This window comes from Cupressus sempervirens, chromosome 9, assembly GCF_028749045.1.
Source record: "Cupressus sempervirens isolate cs-2001-9-10 chromosome 9, ASM2874904v1, whole genome shotgun sequence".
In the NCBI taxonomy this organism is placed as follows: domain Eukaryota; kingdom Viridiplantae; phylum Streptophyta; class Pinopsida; order Cupressales; family Cupressaceae; genus Cupressus; species Cupressus sempervirens.
In genome coordinates this window covers 811,778,918-811,798,828 of record NC_143126.1, presented here as the reverse complement: position 1 = coordinate 811,798,828, position 19,911 = coordinate 811,778,918, and positions in this window count along the sequence as shown.

Genomic DNA, 19,911 nt, shown 5'->3' with positions numbered 1-19,911 from the left:
AAAATTGTTTAAAATAATCAAAAAATAATTGCACTTGTACCACTTCCTCTGTAGTTCTAGAAAACCAAATATACTTATTATCATTTACAACTGTATTAAGCCTAATACCCATTAATTCACTCAATTATTTAGCCCATTCCTCATTTTCTCTTATTTGGCCTACACCTTTAAGTACATGTGGAAAGAGATCAAATTTTTTCCCAAGGTATTTTAGGAAACAATTATTTATTTTTCTCTACAAAAAATTTATCTTACAATCAAAATCTAGGAGATCAGTAGCATCGTCAAAAGTTCTTCCAAATCATTCATTAGAAAAATCAAACACATGACAATAAATAGTTATGATGATATCATTTCTACTAGTCCATTTTTCCAAAATTGGCATTAAAGTTGCTCCATTTTTCATTAACTCATTCCATATCTCTACTGATTTTGACAATTCTAAATAAAATGAAGGCCAACCAACTCTATCCACTAGATAAAAAAAATTGTATCTCTAATTCGATCTTCATGCTTGATGCTCAATTCCACATGCAGTGACCATATTTTTTCCTTCTCCTCATCAAGCTCCACTTTTGTATACATTTTTGGCTCTTGAGGAGTACTGGGAATCTTTGCAATTGGGATGGTCATAAGAGTTTTGAAATCCCCATCTTCAAAGGTACTTGATATGGCAACACATGTGGTTTTCCTAGGAAACCATACACTAAACATAATAGAAACTAAATATGGGATAAAGTCTCCCCAATTATGGCTTGCCTTTAGTCATTTTTCTTGATCCTTCGGTCTAATCAATTACAACAAGGATTGAGGTATTTTAGGGTTATCTCCAATCAATAGAATTCTTAGCTTGGAAGAAAAATACCTACCAAATCTAACAAAATTGGCACCAATGACCTCCCAGGTCATATTAGCACTCCATAGTTGGACTAGTAATTTCTCTCCATCCTTCTCTAGCTCCAACTTCATCTCTTTGGGGAAAAAAGTAACATCCTTGTAAAAACATATGTACATCAACATTGAGTACTAGTATAATGGTTTTACAACTTTAGCCTTATTTATGCCTATTAACCCATCATGGATTTCTTCTGCTAAATATATAGAAAAATAAAAAATTGAGCTCATGTCATATCGCAGTGTCTAAGAAACAATAAAAAACAATGGATCCTTGGATGTGAACCTGTTCATCCATTGCAAATATTTTTTAGAGAGAAAAATATAGTGCTTGAGACCTAGGATTGAAATATTTCCTTAACAATGGCTCTGGGGTACTGGCAGTCACCAATGGTGATTGACATATTTAAGAAAAGTGTTCCTATAGTGGCCATCTCCTTAGGTACACCCTTTGTGTATTATATCTTGCTTTCAAATCCTCCATGTCAATTTTCTCATGTACTACATGATTATGATTTAACCTGAAAACTTCCCTAATAAGCTTTGATAAAACCCTAAAGCGATTATCTCCACTACAATTCTTGACCATCCTTGACACTAGGTCATATCTCTTTGCTATCATGGCCAATAAATCATCATTGAAGAAAACACCTAGGACAACTAGCTTACCAATGTCAAACTCCCATACATTGTTTAGAGGAGTATCAAGTTTTCTCTCTGAAAACCATTTGGGGAGAAGCTCTAAACCCCCAACAGATGTTTGGGCATCTCTTAACCAATTGGCCTTATCACAAAAACCCTGATTGACTAGCAATTGAGGGTTTTTAGGCACTAGTTATTTTCATTTGGAAGACTCATTAGGTTATTGTGGTAATTGTTCCAGAAAATCATCTTGCACAACTCTTAACTAGTAATCTACCTTTCCTAAAAAATCCCTTCATGGAGGCATTTTATCTATATTATCTCAATTACAACTATAAATTCTTGACTAACCAAAGATGTTTAGTACTCACCTAGAAAAAAAAAATTTATCCACTGAGAATTTTGTCTACAATAATTCATGGCTTTGAGAAAATGTAATTTGAAATTATGAATATTTCTACATTGAAAATTCTTTGCTGCTTGGTACTTAATAGTGAGAGGAATCATAATTTTTATGGCAATTGGCTTCACATGAACTTGCATTGATCAAAATTAATGTTGTAATAGTCATATTTCAAGCCACGCCACAAAATTTGAAACCTAACCATCGATTTACACCAAATTAGATGATTTCTTTTAAAACTTTAAAAAGTTGCATTACATTTTTTAGAAGTCAAACATGTGTCAATGTGTTGCTTCCTTGCTTTGGTTAAAGTTTGATCATCTTCAAAATCTAGGGGAGCGATGATCATCGATCATCATTTGATTGACAATCCCGCATGATTCCAACTATTACTACATTCACTTAAAAGACATTAGGTCCATTGATCCAACTCGACATCCATCTTTGCTTACACAATGTACCTTTAGTGAATCAGAACAAAACATTTCACATATTATCCAACTCAGAGTCATTTGGTAACTCATGACATAGCTGACCCCAACAAGTCCACATGTCACAACCTTGCTTCCCTACTTTGGTAAAACTCTGTCCACTTTCAAAATGCAAGGAAGCGATGGTGGTCAATCATCATTTCATCGATAGTTATGTAAAGATGAAACTTCACTATACTAGTCAACAACCTTCAACCAATAGGAAGATGCCAATTTGTCATTTGATCTGATAGTTTTCCTTTTGTGGCCCACATAGTGAACCTGGTCCCACTTTGTCCACATGGTAGCTTCTTGATTCCCCACTTTCGTTAAACTCCACACATCTTCAAAATCCAAGGAAGTGACAATTGACAATCATCGTTTGACCGACGATTAGGAACTTGCATGATATACACCATTTTAAAACTAACGAAAAGGGGCTTGCATGTCCATGTGTCACAACCTCACATCCCTACTTTGTTTAAACCTTGTGCAACTTCAAAATGTAGGGATACACTCATCATTGATCTTAGCATGATTGACGACTAATGAAATAAACTCTCCAAGGATTAGGAGTTTTGATCTAAGCTCATAAAGCTTTTAAGTGTGTGATCTAGTGATAAAGTTGATCACACAGTTGAAGCTTATCAAAGGATAACAACATTTTATAGCATGACCTAGCGAAGCAATGAAGTTTCCTTGGTCGCCGAGTCACATTAGTTAAGCACTCAACTACCTTTTACCCCACAACTAAGTGAAATAGTTAGTAAAGCCTTAATCACATGGTTGCTTGAATGAGAGAAGGATAATGAACCTTCCCAGTGACTAAGGAATGTTTACAGAAGTATAATGAGCTAGTTATTCTTAAACTAATGATTCTAAATTAATGGGGAACTTAATTGTCAAAAGAGTAGAGGATGCTCCAAATGACGAGGCAACATAATTGAATATTGAAACAACCACTCTTACCTTAGCCAGTGCCAGGAAAGAGAAAAGGTTTATACAAGAGCTATAGGAGAAATATGAACAAGTCCTAGATGTCTACAGTAAGAAAGTCCAAAAGAGGACTAACCTTGAAAATAAAATGATAAGACATAAAGGACAATCTAGATGATACACTTTTTAATAGGTGGACGACAGAATATTCCTCACCAAATTTACCAGTTCGAATAGAAGAAAGAAAAAGAGAATAAATAACTATAACATTTGACATGGCTACTCAAACTAGTGATGTGGCACAAGAAAAACCAATTATAGTAGTAGATGTGGCTACTCAAATTGATGATCTAGAAGAAGAGAAACTAGTTTTAATCAATATCCAGATATCAAAGCATGAAAAATCATGTGCAAGGCATTATATGAAAAACATTTCACCTTTGTAAATATAAGTTGAACGCTATATATATTAGACAAATCAATCACACAAAAAAAGATTTATGTAAATAATATAATATTATTAATAAATTTAAGTAAAAACTTAAAATTAAAATATAATTTAATAATTGCATCTATCTATATATATACACCCAAGCTACAAGTGAAACAATTCAAGTGCTCTATATGAGAGATGTAATAAATACTCATTTCAGAAACAACAAAGCTTACTTCCACTAATTCATTGTCCACTGAAATCATAAATTTTTTTCTTTTTCTTTGACTTATTAAAATTAATTCAGCCTAAACATGAGATACTTAAATCCAATCTTAACTTAGTTATATATTTTTCCTTTTTATTATTAAATAGGCATAATATTTTATTAAGCCTAAACATAAGATAGTTAAATCCCATCTTAATTTGGTTATATTTTTTTCTTATTATTATGAAATGGGCATAATATTTTAGATGTCTACCATTTCTTTTCTCGTCCAGAAATAGCCTATTATGTGGAAATACAGTATAATATTCAACCACATCTTATGCTGGAAATATTCAAGACTATACTAAATTACTGAGAGGGGAGGTGTGAATCAATAACTTCTAAAACTTCAACAATATCAACTCTTAATCCAATAATCCAATTAGCATTTAATCCATCACATATAATCTGATCTAATAAACTGAAAACATGAAAGCACTCATAACATTGTGACACAAAGATTTGGTGACCCAAAAAACTTTCAAATAGAAAGTAAAACTAGGTTGGGGATGATACGCACAAACTTTAGTACTATAGTATAAGGTTAGCTTGTTAAAGCTTACATTGATCACTTCTGATGATCTACCATGTTAGGAGCAATAAGGACTACTAGATTCGCCTTGCGAAAGGATTTACAAACATACAATGAAGTATGCACTCAGTAAAGTGACTTAAAAAAGACTATTAGGTCCACCTTGTTAAAGGATTTGACTCATCCACCTATTAGGATGAAACAATAGATGATCTTTGATGTGGAACTTGGTTTTCTAAATGAGATTCCTTTATGTACTAATCACCTTGTTGTGGTAGATATCTCTTTTCTATGATAGATGTCTCTTTGTTGCTCCTTATACTGTTGTAGTCTTTGTAATTCACCCTTTCTACTCTTCTATGATGAATACATTAATTCCACACATATTTTCACACACTTAGATATGATACAATGCATTACATATATACCAATCCAATTATACAAATTACAAAGTCAACCATAATACAAGTTAACACAAATATTACAAAGTCGTCCCACATGAAAACACTTAGGTTCTGAAGATTGAATTGGTGAGGTTCTGATACTCGTCATCCAATATCAATGCTCGACATCATCATGCACTTGGTAGATGTAGAAGCTTGGTTCATAGTGATCACTTCTAAGTATTCTTGAACTCGATCTACACTGGTGACTCAGTAGATATTGTGAAACTTCATCATATAAACTAAGTCTCTTGGAGTACATTGTATGACTTAGTAAACACTATCACTTCGAGCTCAGTATAAACTAAGTCTCTTGGTTAACATTGGACTTGCATCACATAGACTACAAACTTGATTAACACTACACAACTCAGCTTACACTAGTAAACTTAGCATATAATGAGATTCATGGTTTACACTACTAATCTTCATTATAACTGTGACTACTCAGTAACCACTGAGATTTGTCCAAAGGACTCGTTAGTAACTATAGAACTCGATGACAACTAAAATACTTGGCAAACACTATGAACTGTACAAAGAGCTCAGTAGCTATATACAATTTAAATAAGTTTGTGTCACTAATAACAAACTTGACTAATATTTCAACAATCTCCCCCATTGGCATTAGTGACAAAAACACTTATAAGCCAAAACTAAATTCAAAAAGTTTCCTGAATATCTTTTATCCATCACTTTATGATACTAGCTCGGTAGAGTATACTGTTTTTGAGATTTTTCAAAATTGATTTTGTAAAGTATATATCTGTACATGGTAAGGTTCTTTCATATAGTATACAATACATCTTGCTATATACAACATATTTTTTTGTACATATCTTACTCCCCCATTGATTTTTCAATGTATCACATTTTCTCCTCCATAACATATGTCTTTCTTCATACTTATATCTTTCTCTCCCTTTTTGAAATTAATGCAAAAGATTTATTCTATTTACAGAGTAACACCAAAAATAAGATAAAAAATTATGAATGTACCTTGAGAATGATTCCCAAGGTTTTATCTTGATTGTCTTGTAGGACCTTTCATGTGTGAAATGCAATTTGGACTTTTGCTAACAATTCTCTCATATGGTTCACAATGGAGAAATTATTGTCATGGATGAGAGTTTTTGAATGTACAATATGTTTTTGTAATGCATCCATGATGGGAAGAGTCACATTTTGTATATCTATCGATGTGGATTTAATCCTTTCTTCTTCTTTGAGTAATTTTGTTTGCATATCTAACAAAAATCTTATCTTTTGAAAATGTGTAGAGCTTGAACTAGGGTCAAGTTGCAGCTACTGAGCACTAGCCTTCAAATCTTCATCTATTTGGAAAATTTTTCCTTTATTTCTGTAGTAAACTCAGAAACATCATAGAGCTTTCCAAAAAGTGATGACACATTTGTAAAAGATGCTTGTAAATTACCCAAAATTGTGGAAAGTTCTACTTGATATATAGCTATCTGCTAAGCAATGCACTCTAGCACTTTATTATTAAACTTCTCTATTTTTTTGCACTAGCTTATCTTGTCCCTCGGTATCTTTATTAAATTTTTGTACTACCTCTGCTAGCTGAAAAAAAATTGGTTAAGAAGAATCAACCTCAATATCTATAGCCTCTACCAAAATGTTCTATGCATCTTCAATTATCTTGAATTCCTTATCTCTCTCCTCTCTTAGTCTTTGTTGTTTAGCCTTCTTTTGGAGGAGTTCACCAAAGGATTGCATTTAGTCTGGTGTAACCTTGGAAATGTCCCAATTTGGGATTACAATTTCTTCCTCTAGCTCTTTTCCTTTAGTAAAAAATTTTGTGCTTAGTTGAACCTTGGGCTCAACTATTTTTACACTTATTGCTTTTGTACCTGGAATAGAAACAATAGTAAACATGCTAGGACTGGTTATAAAAATTGATATTATGCTTATTAAGGGAATATTTATAGAAATACGTAAAGAATCCAAAATTGATGTGCTCAAAATTGAAGTACATAAAATTGAAGTACTCAACCCAGTTGAAGAAGGAAAAGTCTATAGCTTGGTAGATGAAGTGGAGGTTACTTCTATCAATGATGTGTTGAGCTAAGTAGGAGCAAAGAGTGATAGGACATTTGGATTGGCACTGATGGTCACAATCAAACTTGCTAGGGCTATCTTCATGCTTGATGTTGTCACTGGTTTTCTTGGAGAGTGAGGAAGTGAGGCAATAACTGTTGTAGCTATCTTAATTGGATCAATGTCCACCATCTTGCTTTGCTTCCTTGATATCCTCTTGTCCTTGATCCTCTTCATCTTCTTCATTGTCAAAATGAGTTGCTTCTTCAATATTTTCCTCTTCATCTTACTCCTTATCCACTTCATCATCATCTTTAACATCAACTAGAAAATCACTTGGTCTATGTAATAGATAGATATTATTCCAAGTTTTTGTTGCATTCTTTACAACATGTTCAATATCCTTCATCAAAATTAGATAGGTATTAAAATTTAGAGGCAATTTTTCTTCAATGACTCTTTTACCTCTACATCCAATATGCTCAATAATATTTGCCTCAAGGTTTTCCCATGTATATCTTTGATAGTTTCATAGAAAATTCCCACCTTGGCTTTATCTTTTCCAAAAAATCATTAAGAATTTGAGAAGCAAGCTAGTATAGTGATTATTTCCATTTTCCCATCTTATCCATCACTAGGTCTTCAATCTACTTCTACTCTGCTACTGTCCTAATTTCATATTTTAGTGATTTAAAATATTTTATTCCTACTCCTGCTTCCAAATCCTTCAATCTGTCTTGGAAGGTGGGTGGAGATTTTCTAAATACAATGTCTCCTTCTTTGTCAGATTTCTTCCTTGAAGATCTCCTTGCAAATACTACAATGGATGGCTTTTGTGGCTTGGTGATAATCATCTTGCCTTTCTTCCTTAATGGCTTTTCTTCCTTAGATTCTACCTCATCCTCTACTTCCTCATCTTCACCTTTTCCCTTGGTTAACAAAAGTGTAGAACTAGTTTTTAATTTAGCAATCCTCTTCTTTCCTTTGTTCACTGCCTAAGGAAGATTTATTTCAAGTTCAATCCTAGTTTTTTCTTCATCAAATGTTCCAAAATATGTTTCCTTAGGATCAACTAGCTCATTCATAAGAGCTTCAATGATATCTTTAGTTTCATCAATATTAACCTCATAACCAAGAGGTTCTACCCACACAATTTTGGGCTTAACTACTTGTATGTACACTTTGTCACAATCCACCATGAAACATACATGGTCCTTATAATCTTCAACTAGTTTCTTGGGGATTCAGAACCTATAGTTCATTTTCTCTTTGAATGCATCAAAATAATTGTCCATAATACTATTATAGTTTTCACCCATTTCAGTAATATACTCATTTATCTGATATAACATAGGCACATGTTTTCTCCAAACAATAGTGCCTTTTGAAGGGAAGAATTTCTAAACATAAAAGAATAGACAAGTTAACAAGGAACCAAACTTACATGGGTTATTCTTTGATGTCCTTATGCTTTCCATTATTTTGTTGAACTATTTCAACAATAGCTTGGTAAGGTCAAATGATAAGTTGTTTTTTACCACCTTGTATGCCAAGTCCACAACTTCACATGACACACTGTTCAACCTACTAGAGCTTTATATCTTGTGTGAAATGATGTGAATAAAAAAATTCAATTCCATATCTAAAACACTGCTAATCTTCATTCCTCTATCATTCCATTCTACTAAGGTTTTCTTTTCAAGTTTAGCTTGACCTACAATTTTTGTCATTTTGGCTTTGGCTAGCATTGGGAGGCCAGTGATTCAATGAATCATCTTCTTTGTGATCAACACTAGTTGTTCCAATCACAACTGACCATTATGCACTTGACTAAGAAAAAACCCAATCCATTTAACTTTAAATTTGCAAGGAATGTGAGGGATGTGAGTTAACTGTTTGGTTTACAGGTGTTGGTGCTCGAGTTTCAAAACTCCATTTACACATAGTTGGCCTAGGGTATCATCCATTTCCAATGTACCAATCTCTTGAATAACACATTTGAAATGAGTGTAGATATCATTGACTAGAAGTACCTTTGGAGGGATTTGAGATTGTGCTCCACTTGGATCTAGGGTTTTGATGATAGTAGGAGTGAGCTTGAAATCTGGTGCCTCCCATTCCACTCCATGAACCAACATGTCAGATCCTTGCTTAACCTTGTTGCTATTGGATGCCATCTTCACTTAGTAGGGTATGAGAGAATTTGAAAACTTTCACTAAAAATTTTCCATAAATGCTCAGTACGAAAGGTAGATCAACTATCATCATGTTGACAGATTGTCATCCACTACTTTGCATTGAACACTCAGTGAAGTCTTCATGACTTGATAACCATAAGCATCTTTATTACTCCCAACCTTTCTTAGTAGAGTTTGTGACCCAACCTTACTCAGTAGACACTTGTACTTGGTGATCCCTTTGTATCCTGAATACTGATTTGGATCATTTTGTTCTTTCAAACAAGAATTATTTTTGGATGTCTTCTTTGATAGCATAGTTCTAGTATCTCCTTTGAGAACTTAAGTAGAAATGGTAGAGTCACCCAATTATTGAGTGACTTGATCATCATTACTTGGAATTGTATCCTCAATAGACTTAGGAACCCATTGTTGCCTCATCTATTTTCAAATGTTATCAGCTTTTTCCTTTTTTCTCATCTTCAATTATGCTAGTATTCATGCAATTCTTGGCAGGATGACCAAGTTTCATACAAATGAAGCATCTTTTAGTGGTGTCTCTTTTCCTCAAATGATTCTTTACACAATTTATTCCAATGTGTCCAAATTCTCCATAATAATGACATTTGCACTAGGTTTTGTAGTCACAACCAAATATTGCTTTCACAATTTGCTCTACTAGATTCAATACCTTGGCTTTGCATTCTGATGACTTGTGTCCATGTTTCTTACATTTGTGACATTTTCCTTCAAATCTTGGTTTCTCTTTGTATTCATTAGCCTTATGACCATGCTAATTGCAATTGTAGCATTTTCCATTGAATTTTTCTTTTCTATTGCTCCAACATTTGTTTGATGTATGACCTATCTTACATAGTGATTGCAAGTAGGTCTTTGGTTCTTTTGAGCTCCTTGCTTGGATGATTCTCCTTCTTTTGTATATCTAATTATTGCTTTGCCTTTTTTCCTATAGCAATTTTTCTCATTCAATTGATTCATGTTTGCTTGGGATTTCATTATTCTTTCATTGATTTGCCTCTCAGAGTTTAGATCATTCTGTAATCTTTCATTGATTTTCCTTTTAGAATTTAGATCATTTCTCATTCTTTAATTTTGAAATCTTAGGCTCATGATTTCCTCATTTGTTTTGGAGATTTGATCAATCTACTTGTTGAAGGGATTGGTTCTAAATTTCATTTTTCTATCCATCTATCTCTTCTTTTCTCTTTTTTTTTCTATTTCATGAGTTCATATAGCCTTACTGACTAAATTTCTTGTTCTCTTCTTAGTTTCCTTATTTCTTCTTATAGGGAACCATTGTTTTCTAGGAGTTTTTTTAATACTTCATTGGTTTCATCTAAATTGATTGAATGAAGATATTTAATTCTTTATTCAATGTAGAGATGATCATTCATTTGAATTGCAAGTTCTTTCTTCTTTTTAGGGATTGAGAGAGTTGCTCCTTTTCTTTCTTGAGTTGGACAATGCCCATTTCCAAATCCAGCTTCTCATTGTCAATAGCTTTGTTAAGTTTGAATATCTCCATGGCCTTGATCTTTACTCAAGCTATCAAGATTTTCTCTTGAGAACCACAATGCTTTGATACCAATTGTTGGAAATATTAAATACTATGCCAAGTTACTAAGAGGGGAGGGGTGAATTAGTAACTTCTAAAACTTCAACAATATCAACTCTTAATCTAATAATCCAATTAGCATCTAATCCATCACATGTAATATAATCTAATTGCATGCATAAGATATTGAAAACATGAAATCGTTCATAATATTGTGACACAAAGATTTGGTGACATAGAAATCTTCCAAATAGAAAGTAAACTAGGGTAGGGATGATACCCAAAAACTTTAGTACTATAGTATAAAGTTAGCCTATTAAAGCTTACATTGATCACTTCTAATGATCTATCTTGTTAGAAAAAATAAGGACTGCTAGGTCCACCTTTTGAAAGGATTTACAAACATACGATGAAGTAAGCACTCAGTAAAGAGATTTACAAAAGACTGTTAGGTCTACCTTGTTAAAGGATTTGACTAATCCACCTGTTAGGATGAAACAATAGATGATCTTTGATCTACAACTTGGTTTGATGAATGAGATTCCTTCATGTACTAATCACCTTGTTGTGATAGATATCTCTTTGCTACTCCTTTTACTATTGTAGCCTTTGTAATTCACCCTTTCTACTCTTCTTTGATGAATAGATTAATTCCATGCATATTTTCACACACTTGGATATAATGCAATACATTACATATATACCAATCCAATTATCCAAATTACAAAGTCAGCCATAATACAAGTTAACACAAATATTAAAAAGTCAGCCCTCATGAAGACACTCAAGTTTTGAAGATTGACTCAATGAGGTTTTGATACTTGACATCCACTATCAATGCTCAACATCATCATGCACTCAGTAGACATATAAGCTCGGTTCATATTGATCACTTCTAAGTAGTCTTAAACTTAGTCTGCACTGGTGACTTGGTAGATATTGTGAAACTTCATCATATAAACTAAGTCACTTAGTTTACATTGTATGACTTGGTAAAAACTATCACTTTGAGCTCGGTATAATTTGAGTCTCTTGGTTAACACTGAGAAGCTTGGTTAACACAAGACTCACATCACATACACTACAAACTCAGTGAACATTGCACAACTCAGCTTACACTAGTAAACTTCACATATATTGAGATGCACAGTTTACACTGTTGATCTTCACTGTAACCATGACTACTTAATAACCACTAAAATTTGTCCAAAGGACACAATAGCAACTATAGAAATTGGTGACAACTAAAATACTTGGCAAACACTATGAACTATACAAAGAGCTTGGTAGCTATATACAAACTAAATGAGTGTGTGTCACTAATAACAAACTTGACTAATATGTCAACAATCTTATATGAATGTAAGAAAATAAATTTTACATTAGACAATGGGAAACCATAGAGAGAGAATGGATACCATTAAGATGATTTGAAATGTAGATCTACTCTTACATTTTCACTTTTCTCTAAGGTTTAGGTCAAAATACATTCAAGGCCAATCATCAGATGCAGTGGATCAATAAGAAGTTGCTACAATAGAACTAAAAATTTTAAGAATACAAATGGATCTTGAATGATAGTTCTATCACAGCCTAAGTTATTCTTTAGTTTATATCAATAATGTATTAGTTTCAAAGAATATTAATACAGGGAGGAAATTCTGCAATATCCATGTCTCTAAATTCTACAATATGAGAGAATGATTAAATTTTGTCTTTGACTAAAATGATTATCTAGGACTCGTTTGTCATTTTCTCCTATCTTATCACCACCACTATTTCTTAGTCTTGTACCTTGGACTTCTTATTAGTGTACAAAGTCACACTAGTAAATGCTTGGGCTATATAATTTCCTTGTAGTTAAAATTATCAGCTATTAACCCTAAACCCCATTCTTATGAGATCCCTCTCAAACGTTTTGAAACCCTATCAATTTATAGAATGAATTATGAAAGTGCATACATATTCTTCCCATTGATGATATCATTTAGAATACAAATGGATCTTGAATGACAATTCTATGATATCTTGAGTTATTCCTGAGTTTATATCAGTAATATATTAGTTTCAAAGAATATTAATACCATTATGCAATTTTAAGAATACAAATGGATCTTGAATGAGAATTTTATCATATCTTGAGTTATTCCTAAGTTTATATCAGTAATGTATTGGATAATTGAATATTAATATAAGGAGGAAATTCTACAATATCTATGTGATGTAGGAGCATCCTAGGTGTAAGAGCAATCTTGCATCACCCAAAAACATTTTCATTTTAGTCTTTTCTATTTTAATAAGGACTAGTAGATAGGGTGGTTACTATTTATGGGAACTTGCTATTTTTAATAAGTTTGTCATATGAGCTCAGAATGTTCTCATTTTCTACAAGAAGGTTCATTTTAGAGTTGTAGACCTACCATAAAAATCTCATTGGTCAAGCATAAGTATAAGAGAATTTATTGCAAATTTTTGGTGGAAACATTTGTAGAAAAATATTCAAGCTCATCATTAGAGGCCTTAAAGAGCCCTGATGAGGCCTAAAAACTCAACAAAAGGGTGCTAGTGTGGTTTCAATTTTGTAGATCATAAGCTAGTATTTTTGAAAAGTGGTTATACTAGCCAATCAAAGCAATGGTTTGTGAGTTATGGCCTTCAAAATTTTTGCTACTAAAATTTCTAAAATAATTTGTCAAAGATGTATTTGCGAACTCTATATGTATTGTTAGGGTCTATCGGCCCTAGGTATTAAGTTTGATCATCTAGAACCTTCCTAGGTAGTATAAAATTACCTATTTAAGAAAGGCCCAAACATTGTCTAGGATAGCTCTGGTTGATAGTTCATAGCTTGTCTTGCAATTTATTGTAATGAAGGTGCCCATTTGGGTTAGCATATTGTACCTATGAATTCTATAATTCTACATTTGTGACAAAAATAAGAAGTCTATATTTTGTTCTTGCACTTGTTGTTAATGCTTTGTTTTTGTTATGAGTTTATGGTATTAAGGGGAGAACCCTTCATCAAGTGGTATCAGAGCTAGAGTTCTTAGGTGTGTGGAAAAATCATCAACTATGAGGCAGTTTGCACCAGGACCATGGTTTGGGCTGAGCGTGTAGACAGATCATTGATTGTGAGGCAGTTTGCATTAAGGTTTTAGTGGAAGTGCAAAAATGCTTCCACAAAGAGAACGTGGTAAAAGAGTTGTAGGTGATACACCTAATAGTTTTTGAGCCTTCCAAAGACAAATGAAGAACAAATGTGCAGAGGAATAAATCTTCCTGTAAGAGATGAAAGTGAGGATGAGGACAAAGTAGAAGAAAATGCCAAAGTAGAGGCAATTCTAAACCCAAAGGAAGAAAGGATTTTTAGGGCCATCTCCAAGATTGGAAAATGACCTAAGTTTGAGGTTCCCACATTTTTGGGAAATCTTAACCTAGAGGAGCTGATTGATTGGATCAATGAACTAGAGGAGGGTCAAGCTTGCAAAGGAAAAACTAAAGGGACATGCGAAGATCTAGTGGTAGGAGGTTCAATTGGAGCAAAATAGAAAGGGAAAGGATTACATCACCAGATGGGAGTGGATGAAAGCTAAACTAAAGCAAAAATTCATTCCCATGGGTTATGAGCTTGATCTATTAAAGAAAATGCAAGGGTTGATGTAAGTAAGAAAATCTATTCAAGAGTATAGTGAAGAGTTCTACCAAGTTCTTCTTAGAATTGGCCATGCAGAAGCTGATAAGGAGAAAGTTGCCCATTATCTTAATGGGTTAAGGCCAAGCATTCAGGACAAGTTGAGTCTAGTTTGAATGAATAATATTGAGGAGGCATAACATTTTTCCCTAAGCAAGAAATTTGACAACAAGAATAGTGGAAGAGGTCACAGTGGAAGATCTGGTGGATGATCTTATGGAATTTGTAATAATGATCAAAAGAACAAGGATGAGGTTGGAAGTAGCAGTTAGAACCAAAGGGGAAATAATTCCAATCATTTTCATGATTAGAATAATAGAGATTAGAGAGGAAGAGGGAGAGGAGAAGGATCTGGAAGAGGAGGCTTCTATGGGAAATGTTTTCACTATGGAGAAGAAGGGCATAAAGAATTTGAATGTACCCAATGCCAAGGACATATCAAAGGATAGATGGCAAGGCTAGAGTTGCACATGTTGATGAAGATGCCAGATCATCACATTCTAAAGATGCTGAAAGAAGAGATGTCTTAGTTAACAGAAGAGTCCTACTAAGTGGTGAGAATGAATCTAATCAAAGAAGGAGCTTATTTTACACAAGGTGCAGATGTGAAGATAAGTGTTGTGATGTGATCATTTACAGTGGAAGTATTGACAATATGGTGTCAGAAATGATGGTCACCAAGTTGAAGCTGAAGAGGCAAAAATACCCATGTCCATACCATATTGCTTGGGTACAAGATGACCACAAGGTCATGATCAATGAGTAGTGCTTAGTGAAGTTCAAGATGGGAAGCTACCAAGATGAGGTACTTTGTGATATCATACCTATGGACATATGTCATATGTTGTTGGGTAGGCTGTGGTAGTTTGATAGGCTTGTTGTACATGATGGGCAAGAAAATAACTACACTCTGATCAAGGATGGAGTCTTAATCAAGGTTAAACTGTATAAAGTATCTTGATCACATAGTCGTAGGAATAAAAACTTGAAAGTGAGAAAGGTATGTGAAGTCATGATATCATGGTTGCTAGGGGTATTCACACGATTGCAAGTAGTAAGTGTAAATGTTAATGAAATGAAGAAAATACATGATTAAGGTTAAAGAGAGGTCAAATATTTAACGTGCCCAGTCACACAGTTAATGACCAATAATTAGATAGACTACACAATGGCAAAAAGAGTTTGAAGCTATGGTCATCCAGTCACTGGTGTTTAAGTGCTAAGATAGAATATGACTATAGAATGATGAACAAAGGGAGTCACTAGGTCACAAGAATGATTTTTAATGTAAAAATGACTATTAAGGAGCCTCATTATGACTTAAAAGTAATATCTTGTTAAAAGTGCATAAAAAGCTAGAAAAGGATGGCAGTACAAGTAGATTTTTGCACTTTTATAGAAATTTAGATTTTGTCATGCATGTTGACATAAATAGGTATAAATTCTTACTCATATGCATTTTTCTCTATTAATAGGATAATTTAATGGTATTCTAAGTTACAATCTTTTACACAATCTAGAGATAGAACTGTGAGCACTAAGAGATTTCCAAAATTTGTAGAGATTTGCAGAGTGTTCAAAAGTTTGATATTGACATAATTTATTTGTAAGAATTTGATTGCAGAATCATGGCACAAGAAGAAGGAAATATAATAGATCAAATTGACATGGAAGAGTCTTCTTAAGCTATTGAACAAGAAAAACCAAAGTTGGAAATCCTATATGTAGAGGAGGGGGTATATTTCCTTCTAGGATCTTCTCATGTTCAATCCTTGAATACACATGTTTTCAAAGATGTATACCCTATTTATAGAGACCCCATTGTACTTGGTACATATGGAAATGAGCTATTCTAGTATTTCTATTAGAATAGGTTTGCAAAGTCACCAATTTGTAACCTATGGATTAGGAATATGGAAAAATTAAAAATGCCAGAAGTAATAGTGGATGTTGATCTAATAAAGGCATTGATCAAATCCTACATTCCAACAACTAAATCTTTCTGTAGGAAGGATATGAGTATCCTATGTAGATTGGATAAGGAGACTTTCATTGAGGTATTTGATCTAAAAGGAACTATGACAAAGGAATTTGAAAAGGAGAAGATGAATGAAAATTTCAAGTCCTAAGAGTTTCTTTACTAGAAGAGTTATGAAGAGGCACATTCCCAAATCAAAGCTAAAGAAGGGTGAGATGTCAAAGAAGGTAGGAGACTTGATGCCACTTGAGTTTTTCTGCAAATATTGCAGGTACACCATTTTTGGGATAAACAAGGTGATAGGAATTGATGGCACAAATCATGCCCTAGGCTTCTTTGGATATTCAGAATCAAAATCATAATGTTGGGTATGATTTTGTGGAGTATATCATCAATAGGATGCATGATGAAATTGTTGTGACTCAAAATGGAAAACTTGGGAACTTCATATTCTTCCATTACTTGTTGCTGATGTACATCATTCTATACTAGAACATAGGGTATATTAGTCTAAAATTCATTGAAGCCATTGAAGAGAATGGAGAGAACTTGTCTATGCAAATGTGGACTCACTTTTGGATAAGGTTTTATCCATATGCCAGTGCTATTTCTTTTTACAATGATTTTGTTTTTCCTATTAAAAAAATGTTAGTAGATATTACTAAAAGAGTATTTTTTTCATAAAAGCTTGCACTTTTGTCCAAAGCCTTTCCTGAGGACAACGTCATGAAACATGGAAATAACCTCCAAGCTTTGGGACTTGAACTATGAGGTTGAGCCTCCAAGGAAGGCCGACTTCCTTTACAATTAGGATGCATTTAAACTATTCCTGAAGAGAAAAGGGAAGGAATACATGAAAGTAGCTACTTAGTCTATTCTAAAGAGGTGATGCACCAAAATAGGGTATCTAGATCAGTCTCTACCCATGCATGCATAGTGCTATTATTATGACAGTCTAAAGATATACAGATTCAAATTCTTCTTTAATCTATAAAATACACATAGATTAGACAACCATATGAGTGACACAAGGAAGATACTTCACCTCTTATCATTCATAGGCCAAATAGATACAAAGAGTGCAAATTATAGATATTTGTAATAGATTGAAGAAAGGCAAAAAAGTTTACATAGTACAAAAATGGTTGGAAGAGATAAGGTAGAAAGTCATATAACTCATAGGCAATAGGGGATTTATAGTAGCATGCCAAGGTAGTACTAAAGAAACAAAGAAGATCTAACCCTAAGAAAGAGTGCAACACTTGTCTTTATAATGCATTCATAACTTAGATAACTTCTATTACAAGGTAAAATTCAACCCTATGATCAAATCTCCAGAGAATAGTTACTGCAACGCTGAAAAGATCTGGCCATTGAGTAAATCCACACATGAGAGAATCACTTTTGCACCAAAAAAATCTCTAAGAGGTTAGGAGTGATGGCTATTTAATCTTTCACTAAATGGGTGGATTAAAAAATGGTGGTGGATTATTTCTTTACACTTATCTGATCTAGGGATCAATGAAAGTTGTTGCAAGAGATTGGAAAGATTAGATTCTTCATTCAAGGAACTACTTCTACTATCACCAATCCACCAAATCAACTATGGTTTTAGTCAACTAGGATTAATCATCAAGCTCTACCATGTGGACCAAGCATCTCCTACTATTATGCCATCCTATCGATGGTCCAAGCCTTATGTTCTACATTAATGTCACTCATGATCACATCCTTGCCACCACCTTCCCTTAATAATTGTTATCTCTTGTGAAACCACAATCCATTGGTCATCCCTACCCTACTACCTACACTTTTAATTCTTGTCTAACTCCAACAACCAAGTGAAACAAAGGGAATTTCCCAATTGCAACTTGAGGCATAGCCACCTCTTAATCCGTGGTGATCATGCACTGGCCATAAGTCTGAATGATGTAATGGTATAGGATATACCTTGAACAATGATGATTCATTTATTCACACTATCACAACCTAAACCATAACAAGACAACATAACCATGTGATTGGGAAAAATCAAAGCAAAGTGCACCTTTGCTACCTTAACCTTAGTCAGTACTGAACCACCCGCGACCATGCAAATCACACGATCATGACTTCAAATGTTAAGGGCATAACATGAAACAAAGAATATGACTAACGTTAAATCATTTCATGAGCATCCTAGGTGACTAAAAAAAAGGATCATATCTGAATTTAATTTTTTGGCAGGAAGCAATTTTGGGCTAACATCTTTGATGACTCAAGGGGATGCAAGCCTGCTTAGCATATGACTAGTGACCATTCAAAGAGATCCATTGGGATATAGAGTCTCTAAAACCATAAAACTCATCAATTTACCACCTATGTTGTACTCCATGCCATAACAAGTCTTCTTCCTCACAACTTGTAAAACCAGACTCTTCCTCTACAAAACAAAACATGTGCTTGTGTACTTCTTTGAAAATAGGAAAGAACATGAAAGAAAAACTACTCTGCCTATGTACATGAGATAATGATATTCATTAGAGACAAGGTTTAAGATATATCCCATTAATAGGGATGGGAAAGACTTCACCATTAGGCATGCTCAATTAAAAGGCATTAGATTGTTGACAACTGGTAATCACATAGGGGTTGCTCCACAAGGCATCAAAATTTGAGAGTCTCCCAACCTTTTCTCTGTCTGCATCCCATTTCAACACCAGATCACCCTCCCTAAAATTTATGGCCTTAGCCTTTCTATCAAAACTCCTCTTCATTTGTTGTCGGTGAATCTCTAAGGTTTGGATTGCTTGACCTCTTTTCTCCTCTAACTCCATTAGATCTTCCATTCGTACAAACATAGCATCCTCTTCAATCAATTCCAACTGATGAGACAACTCAAGAGTAAGAAACTCCAGTGAGATAGGAAGCTTAGCTTCTCTGCCATAGACTAACATGAAGGGAGAATTTCCTATGGCTCTCTTGGGTGTTATTCTGTCAACCCAAAGGGCATTTCTTAACTTCTGATGCTAGCACCTTTGATTATCTTCCACAGTCCTCTTGATGATCTTGATCAAATTCTTATTAGATGACTTGGCCAATCCATTACCCTGAAGGTAATAGTTAGAGGATGTGCTCAAATAAATACCATGATCAAGTTCCCATGTACAAATTTGAGATCTTAGGAATGATTTAGCATTATCTAAAATAATAGTTGAGGGGGCATGGTTAAAATTCCATCAAGGAATTCAATGACTAAAGATTCTGTAGCATCTTTTAGTGCTACTACCTCTATCCACCTTGTAAAATAATTTGTAGTAGCTAGAATCCATTTATGACTAGATCTGGAAGGAGGATTGATGGGGCCAATAAAATCTAATCCCCACTAGGCAAAGGGTTGATCAACCTAGATACGATGAAGTAGAAGAGCT